Here is a 9,562-nt window from a genome sequence, read left to right on the forward strand (position 1 = left end):
TATTTCCAGCATAATGGGATTTTTTTGGTTTTGCTTTTGTTTTGTTTTTGTTTTGCTTTTTAGGGCTGCACCTGCAGCATATGGAAATTCCCACTCTAGGCATCCAAATGAAACTGCAGCTTCTGGCCACGGCCATAGCCATAGCAACACAGGATCCAAGCCATGTCTGCGACCTACACCAAGTTCACAGATCTTTAACCCACTGAGCGAGGCCAGGGATCGAACCTACATCCTCATGGATATTAGTCAGGTTCATAACATGCCAAGCCACAACGGGAACTCCTCTATCATAATGTTTTAAGAAGAAACAATTAGTTCTAATTGATGTTACTGGAGGAATATTTATCCAACATACCAGCATACCTCAAACTCTTAAAGATACAATATTAATAATCAATTAGTGACCTTTAGGCATAAAGGCATTTTTATTTCTTTTGAGAGGAACTTCTTAGGACATTGGTCAAGGACACATGAGACCTTTAAGACAGCCTGATTGGAAAGGTGTATACAGGGCATTGCCTGTGTGTCTGCAACAGACAAGCAGCCTGCTAGAGTTGTCAGTGCACCTGGCACGGCCTGTCCACATCCTCTGTCCTCACACCTTGTCATTTGTCTCCATCACTTCTGGTCTCTGAGTGGCATTTGCTCACATTACTCAAGGTACATTCCATCCTGACCCCTTAGCTCCTGGTGCCAGCCAAACCCCTTCACTCTCTGCCTGACCCTGGTTGACCATTAGCATCATTTGGGCTCAGGGTGGATTTCCCTTCAATCTCGTTATTGACAAAATTAGATTGATTTCATCAAATCCAGGGAGGGCCCCTTATTACTTGGGCATCAGGAAAGCAAGATGAATATGCTGTAGGACCAGAGGGATCTCATCTCTGTAGCTTAAATTAAATTTGTGCAGCAAATGAACCAAAGCTGGCATGTGGCAACTGATTTCTATTCTGTCTGTCTACATGGTGTTTTTCTGTGACCCCTAGAATCTCCCCCAAAAAGTCCTTGCCATTAGCCATGAAAATGCCTCGGGCAGCGGAGCAACTTGTTAAGGGACAGTGACAGCAGGATGTACATAAAGCACCTGATAAAAAGTAGGCTCCTCAAAACAGAAGGCTTCCCCTGGGAAATCAGGGCTGGTGAGCTCAGGAGCACACTCCATATGCCAGGTATACCATCGCCAGCCACAGCCACCTGCGACCCAATGTCCCTACCTTCTAAGGTGCCTCCAGGCGAGGCTCTGCCCAGCTGTTTACTCCTTTTTCATGTCACCTCACGTGGAATCTCATTTTTGCTCTCTCTTCTGCCGCTTCTTGTTTACTTAATTATTCATCTAACAAACACCTCAGCACAGAGAGACCTGGTTCTATCCACTTCTCAGAATGGCCTTCTTAGTTTTTCTGCATTGAAATCATGAAAGCTAATTAATATATATATTCCTTGGCCTCTTCTCTGCTCTGTCGAATGAAATCTCCTCATGAGCAGACTCAGGGACTTGAATTTGTGACCAGACATCCAAGTAGTATTTTGATACACAGGGGAGTGTGTAAACCATTGACATGAAATGCCCTAGCCACGGGATTCCTTTCTGCTTTGTCTCCCTTTCTCCTCCAGCAGAATTTCTGCCCGCATCAATCAAGTCTACATAACACCTAGCGCCTCATACCATAAAGTGGACAAGAGAATACTAGCTGCTTTAACATACACATTCCTAAATTTTTTGGCTTAACAGTCATAGTTCATGCCGCACTCACATAACATTTCAATGCACCATAACCAGTCACGTAACTTTTCTCCAAGTGGTGATTCAGGGCTCCGACTCCTTCCATCCTGTGACTGCAATGCCTTCAAGGTACAGCTCCCAAAATGTCCTCCTTGGAGTGCCCTCCATTCCAATTCACCAGAGGACACATACAGAGGACAACAGTCAGAGCTTTCATGAGGCAGGCAAGATGTGACATTTCCCATTTCTGTCTCTATTCCATTGGTCACACTCAGTCATAGAGCTACACCACATCTCAAGGAATCCTGGGAAGTAGCCTGGCCATATGCACAAAGAGAACAGGGGATTTTGAAGAAAATTATCAGTCTCTACTTCATACAGCTCATGCCAAAAAGTTCTTTTCAGCACGAGTTGATAGTAGCCATGAGCCTGCAAGCCAGAAGGAGCTGTCCAAAGACTTGAGAACTTCATTAAAATGGGTTGTAACTGCTGGTGCTCGCAGGATCCTTGGCAAAGAATAGAAATGAATCAATTTATTCAATCCATTCTCTCTCTACCTCAATCTTCTGCAGGCTAGTGGGACCATACAACTCGTAAAGGCAAGCGAGTTGTATGTAGCCTTATTATGAAGCTCAGGACCAGAAATGTCATGTGTCCTCCAGATGGCTAGAAAAAATTTGACCAGCTGGAAATCTGACCAGAGTTAACCCTTATGCTAGTAAAGAATATTCTTAACAAACCAGGAATATTCTGGTGAGGCCTGGTCACCCAAAGTGTGCAGTCAAGAATCTGTTACAGTGATAGCAAACTGAGAGCAAAGGCAAAGCCTAGTATCTGAAAGGGTGTGATAAAATGAGCAGGTATAGGAGTCCCCATCTCAGTGAAGCAGAAATGAATCTGACTAGGAACCATGAGGTTTGGGGTTCGATCCCTGGCCTCAGTGGGTTAAGGATCTGGTGTTGCTGTGAGCTGTGGTGTAGGTCACAAATGCAGCTCGGATCTGGCATTGCTGTGGCTGTGGTGTAGGCCGGCAGCATCAGCTCCGATTAGACCCCTAGCTTGGGAACCTCCATATGCTTCGGGTGCAGCCCTAAAAAAAGACAGAAAAGACCAAAAAAAATAAGCAGGTATAGTAACAGAACCATCAAAACGTATTATCTGAGCCCCTTCACTCCGGGGCTGTAAAAGGACTAGGAGAGAAGTGAGATCTTGGGACTCTGTGATTTAAAGGAAAGAAAGAAAACTGCCCCAGGTAATTTTCATCATGAGATGGGCAGCTGGAAATGATGAGAAAAACAGGAGGGTGCTGTCATTTGATGACATTACAAACTAGCATCTACTGGGAGGAGTCTGTTTATATTTTCACTGGACTCAAAAAGATGCTAGAGCTCCATTTTGGCAAGAAATAGGGGAAAACAGACTTTATTTAAACCCCAGCTGCAGTCCACATGTGTACAAATTAACAAACCATGCCCCACAGCTACATTTTTTTCCCAGAAATGCAGAAACAGCACAACATAATTAAAGCTTGAGAGACACACAAATCAGCATCATCAGCTTCTCAATTTCTTGGTCATCTTCTGGTTCAATACCTAATATTCCTTGGCTATAGGGATGTATGAGACAAAGAAGGTGACTTTGTACCCTCCTCTATAATAATACTTTACTTTTACAAAGAATTCTACCATCTATATGGCACTATCATTTTACTTAGCAGGGTGGTTATAAGAATAAAATCAAAAGAAGTGAGAAGTAAAATTTTATCTTCTTCTCCATAACCAGCATCACTATAATCCACAACAGTGTCTCCATTTCACAAACACATTAGCTCTTGATAGTGTTTACTGGAAATGTCTCCTTATTCTCCACTTTACCCCAAACTTTCAAAATCATATCCATGTTGAAAATTCCATTAAAACTTCCCTGATCCATTAAACCTAATTATTTCCCATGGGTTTTGTTTGTTTGTTTGTTTGTTTGTTTTTGTTTTGTTTTGTTGTCTTTTAGGGCCACACCAGTGGCATATGTAGGTTCCCAGGCTAGGGGTCTAATTGGAGCTGTGGCTGCTGACCTACACCAGAACCACAGCAACACAGGATCTGAGCCATGTCTGCAACCTACACCACACCTCATGGCAATGCTGGATCCTTAACCCACTAAGTGAGGCCAGGGATCAAACCCGCAACCTCATGGATGCTAGTTGGGTTCATTAACCACTGAGCCATGATGGGAACGCCCACCATGGAGTTTTTGATATGATATGGTTACCTGCTATTTGTTTGTACCTTTAATTCCTCTTTTGGCATAAGATAATGATGATTGAGTAGATGGATGAATTTTTGAATGGATGGACAGACAAGCAGATAGGTGGATGAATGGGTAGGATAGATGGAGGAGAAAGAGCCATAGAAAGGTAGAAAGATAGGTTGTATAATATTACAGTTAAATATTTGGGCTCTGAAGTCACCATGAATTCCAATTTCAGCTCTCTTATTTACTTGCTATGTGACCTTGGTCAAATTAGTCAACCACTCAGTTTCCTCATCTGAATAATGGGACTAGTAATACCCTCTCCTAATATTATGATTTGAATTAACAGAATTGATTCATGAAAAGTACTTAGAAAAGCATTTGGTATATATAGTAAGCACTCAATAACCACTAGCTGCTTTTATTTTGATACATAAATAGTGAGTTTAAAACAAAACATACATACTTGTTTCTCCCCATTTACCATTCTGTAAGCATTGTGAGGACTCACTCATACTTCGTGTAAAATTTCAAACACACCCACAAGACTAGGAGCTCCTTGGAACAGGGACTGTGTTCTGTGTCTTAAACAGAGAAGAAATAATAGCTGTTTCTTGAAAACAGAACAGCACAAGTGACTTTTTGTTAGATTTAACTCTTAGCTGACCTAAAGAGTGCCAGAAATAATTTGAATCATTAGCTCTCTTCACTTTCCTTCCTTAGGATTGACACTAAAAAAACAATCTATGGAACATGTGGTTTTGTGGAAATGAGTGTCTTTTACTCCATGAACTACTAGAACTGGTTAATATGAACCAGGAATTAACAATACCATTATACCTTGAAGTAGATTCCCTGAAAGAGCAGGGGAAGCGCCCTAATGGGACTTTCTAGGAACAGGAGTACTTGGGACTGGTTCTTTCTCTCATGAGGTGTCCTTACAGGGTCAGGGCTTTCAGGAGGAAGGGCTCTGAAGCTGGGATCTAGTACTAATCGGCCCTGTCTCTTCTCTATTGGAAAAGAATGAGCTTCTTTACTAGTCAATGGACAGATGCTAAGATGTCCTTTGAAATCATTCACGATCCCCTTCCATCTGGACAAATGAACCATGTGGTTAAGAGATGCAACTTGGATGTCTGGTTAGACAGGATGAAGTTCAGGAAATCTCAGAGTTGTCAGGACTCTGGAAGGGATGTCTCAGTTGGGACCTCACAAAAGCAGAGACTGAGACAGCTTATTTGAGAGTTGATACCAGAAAGAATGAATGAGCAAGTAGGAAGAGTGAGACATGGAAAGAGAAAAAGTCAGTATCAGGGTACCTTTTCAAAGTCACTGCTATTAGAAATGAGTGCCATTCCACCCCAAAAGCAGGAAAAAAATGACCAACCTAAAAATGGGAGGTTGAAGCATTTACAAATTAAATTTCTCCCCTTATAGTGAGGGTATTCCTTCAATATTTCTGGGCTGTGCTTGTACAAGGGCTTATTGAGTTTCCAAGGTGTCAGAAGAGACCTTGAAGCAGAATGCAGAGAGGTGTGTGCTTGAGGTGGGGCCTTGTAAAGTGCAAGCTGAGTCTAGATTTGCAGGGAACTGTCCATCTCGGCTGCAGCTGAAATCAAAGGTAGACCAAATGAATATAACATAAGTACCAAAGGCATCTTCCCAAGAGATCAGCCAAAAGCTTCCCTTCCCCTGAACTCATCATTGGTGTCTTCCTGAGAGAGTGGCCACCTCCTTTTCCTCATCTACTATTTGCTTTCAACCCACCCTGATTTGTTTTCAATTCACCATAATCAAATTTCAAACTCAATGAAACGGAGTTACTGTTTGCTTATTGAATTGATGGACAGATGGTCACTTCTCAGTTCTTATGTTATGGGACTTGTTGGTATAACTGGTGGTATTTATAGCCATGGGAAGACTACTTGGAAGAGGAGGAGGTGAAGGAGGTGAGAGAAAGAGACAGATGCTAAGAAATGGACTTTCCAAAGTCAGGGACGTGAGTAAAAATCAACAAAAGACCCTTCAGTTTGTTATTCTCTTCTCCCTCTGCAAACTCCCTCTCTGTGAAATCTCAGTCTCACTCATGACCTCTCCTATGATCTACTATCACACCTTCTGAAGGTTCATGGCCAAATCTCCACCTGACTGCTAGGGTTTCAGAAACTTTTGGTTCCACACAACCAAAAGACTGCTAATTATTTCTCCCCATCCCACCACTGTAAAAGAAAGTCCTTCTCCCATCAGCCTGTTCTGATTTATAGAACCATCACCTTGCGCAGGACCCCAAGTCAGACGTGTGGGTATCATCCTAGCCTTCTCCATCTCCTTCTCACCCAAGTCTCAGCCTCCACTGGCACGCCTAGTCTACCTCTTCCACATCTCCTCTTTCAGGCTGAGTGACATCAGCAAGATGGCCGAATAAGCCATCCCTTGCTCTATTCCCTCAACCAAAACAATTTGGCATCCTTCTATGGACAAAAGTGCCTTTGTAGGAGCTGTGGGACCAGATAGGAGATTCTAGTGCAGTCTCAGAACAAGAAGAGCCATTTTGAAAGGACAGGCCTGGCCTGGCTAATTGACCCACTGACTATGGTCCATGCCCCTGGGGACTTGGCTACAGCCCTCTTTGGCTTTGGTTCTATCACCAGCACCATATGCCAAGAGAGTTGCATCCAAAACACTCTTTAGAGTCCTCAGTTGTTCTTAAGGTTATGAACGGCTCCTGACACCAAAATGTTTGAGAACTGCTAGTTTACATTAAAAATAAGTATTTCCGAAGTTCCCTGGTATTGTCACTGCTGTGGCTCAGATTTGATCACTGCCCTGAAAATTTCTGCATGACATGGGCACAGCCTAAATAAATAAGTAAACGACAAATATTTCTGTTTTAAAGTTTTGAAATTGCTAATAGTGTCATAAAGAATGTGGGGTTAATATCTAAAACATATATAAACATCCGACTCAATAGCAAAATAAATCCAATTTTAAAATGGGCAGAGGACATGAATGGACATTTTTCCAAAGAAGAAATACCAAATTAACATAGGCTTAATCTTCAATATACAAACAACTCATACAACTCAACAACAACAACAACAAAAACAGTCTAATCTAAAAATGGGCAAAAGACCCAAATAGGCATTTCATCAAAGAAGACATACAGATGGCCAATAGTTACATGAAAAGATGTTCAACATCACTAATACCAGGAAAATGTAGATGAAAAGCACAATGAGATATCACCTCACCCCTGTCAGAATGGATGTCATCAAAAAGACAAGAGGCAAGTGCTGGGGAGGATGTGGAGGAAAGGGGACTCTTGTGCACTGTTGGTGGAGATGTAAAGTGGTACAGACACTTTGGAAAACAGTAAGCAGGTTCCTTAAAAACTCAAACACAGAACTACCACATGATTCAGAAATTTCATTTCTGGGTATACATCCAAGGGAAATGAAATTATAATATCAAAGAGATATCTGTATTCCCATAATAGCCAGGGTGTGGAAACAATCTAGGTGTTTGTCAAAAGATAAATGCATACAGATGAGATAGAAAGATAGACAGACAGATAGATAGACAGAAAGACAGACAGGAATATTATTCAGCTATGGTAAAGAAAAAAAACATAGTATTTGCAACAACATGAATAACATGGGAGATATAAATACATCAGGCAGAGAAAGACAAATACGATATGATCTCACTTATATGTGGAGTCTTAAAAAGCCGAATTCATAGACAAAGAATAGAATGGTAGTTGTACTGGGGGCTGAAGAGAAGGAGAAATGAGGAGATGTTGGTCAAAGGGTAAGAACTTTCAGTTATAAGATGAATATATTCTGGGGATCTAGCATGGTGACTATATGTAACAGTAGTGCACTGTGTACTTGAAAGAAGAATGTGTATCTTAAGTGTTCTCACTACACATACACACACACAAAAAGGTAATTATATGAGGTGTTGGAGGTACTAACCCTAATGTGGTACTGGTTTTGCAACAGATATGTATACCAAGTCATCACATTGTATACCTTAAACATATGCAATGTTACATAAAAATTGTATCTCAATAAACAGGAAAAAATGTCATCCTTTACATCTATGCTGCCCTCTCCAACCCAATGTTTCATGCTTGCTTCAGGACCACATCATTTCCCAGGAATGAATACCATCATCTCCTCATCTCTCTACCTCCAATTTCATTCCTACCCTCTCATCTATCATCTATCCCACTGATAAAATGATCTTTCTGTAACATAAATCTGATTGAGGTATTCTTCTTCCATTGCTCTCTAGAAAATAAGGCTCAGATTCCTAAGCATGCCACGGCCACTCAAGTGATCACTACCCTACCTTCTCAGATTTGATAACATCAGAGCCAACAGGAAGAGATGGGTCTCATTCGACATGCAGTGAGTGTCTGAAGAAAGGAAATGAGAAATAAAAGTGAAAGTTAAATTGGGAATTGGATGGATTATCAAGAAGTTGTTATGAATAGCTTTGTCGCCTTACTGAGCTGCAAAGAATTCATTACTTTTTTAATAATCATGTATTTGAGAAAACGCAATGTTTATGAAGCAGACATAGCACCCACTGTGATGATGTGGTATATGAAGGTCAAAGGTAAGGTGTTAATCTTAGCTCACACTTTAAGGGGAATCTCAGGCATGTACACACACACACACACACACACTTGCTAAGTTTGATTTGATCCATACCTGACCTTTCTATCATCTCCTACCCTTTTCTAACATGTACAACAATGCCGATTTATCTTTTCTCAGTGGACTATGTTGTTTCATACTCCCTTCCTCAGGTATAATGCTGTTCCCAATATCTAACATTTCTTCCCTCCTTTTCCCTGCCTTTTCTACATTAAAAATCCAGTTCAAGGACTCCCTTCTCTGTACACCATCATTCCAGCATATTAATGTTTAAATGATCACATTCTACTACAGTCATTTGTTTATGTATCTTTCTCACATGTTAGACTAAGAATTCTTAGACAGGGTATCTTATTGATCCTTAAATACCTAGTACCAGCATAGTGTGGCAGGCATTTGATTAATGCTGCTTAATTACATAATAAGTAAGTGAGGCCACAATTTTCTTATGATGGAGTACCACACAGAGGCCAGCCAGCTGAACCCAAACATGGAGGCTGGTGAATAAAGTTTTCAATAAAGGATCAGAAGGATCTTGCTTGCAATTAGAGTCAACTCAGTTCCGATGACCATTTGATAGCCCAAAATTTCAGATAACTGTGCTAAGGTACTTCTTAAATGGATCATATCAGTGCTAATACAGTGGTGCTCTTAAGTGAGAAGAAATTGTTTGAATTACAGTAATTGCCTCATTCCTGTGAATTCCCTCAGCACCAACACAATCTGTTCACCTAAAAGGGGCTTTTGAAAAGCATCCTATGTTGCAAGGCTATGCTCAATATGTTGAATAAATTCACCCAGAAACATCTGTTAAGGTGTAGCTACTACAAGGTGGCAATGATTTCCTTAAGTGTCGTGAATTACATGAAAGTACTTCTCTGTTATCCAAATATTGTCCAAAATTTGAAAATCTCTTTGACTC

General features: G+C 41.0%; 1 long non-coding RNA gene across 1 annotated transcript in view; it reads right to left on the reverse strand.

Moving 5' to 3' along the window:
- Positions 1–8,396, reverse strand: part of LOC110257731 (uncharacterized) — a 104,309-nt gene extending 95,913 nt beyond the window's left edge. Inside the window, exon 1 of the long non-coding RNA XR_014835767.1 lies at positions 8,330–8,396. This is a non-coding gene — a long non-coding RNA (uncharacterized LOC110257731). The remainder of the gene's footprint in view (positions 1–8,329) is intronic.
- Between the last annotated feature and the right edge of the window lie 1,166 nt (positions 8,397–9,562).

The sequence above is a fragment of the Sus scrofa genome, chromosome X (genome assembly GCF_054392235.1).
Source record: "Sus scrofa isolate SSC_HxYL_T2T_F1_AM1 chromosome X, Sscrofa_HxYL_maternal_Yorkshire_Landrace_v2.0, whole genome shotgun sequence".
Lineage (NCBI taxonomy): Eukaryota > Metazoa > Chordata > Mammalia > Artiodactyla > Suidae > Sus > Sus scrofa.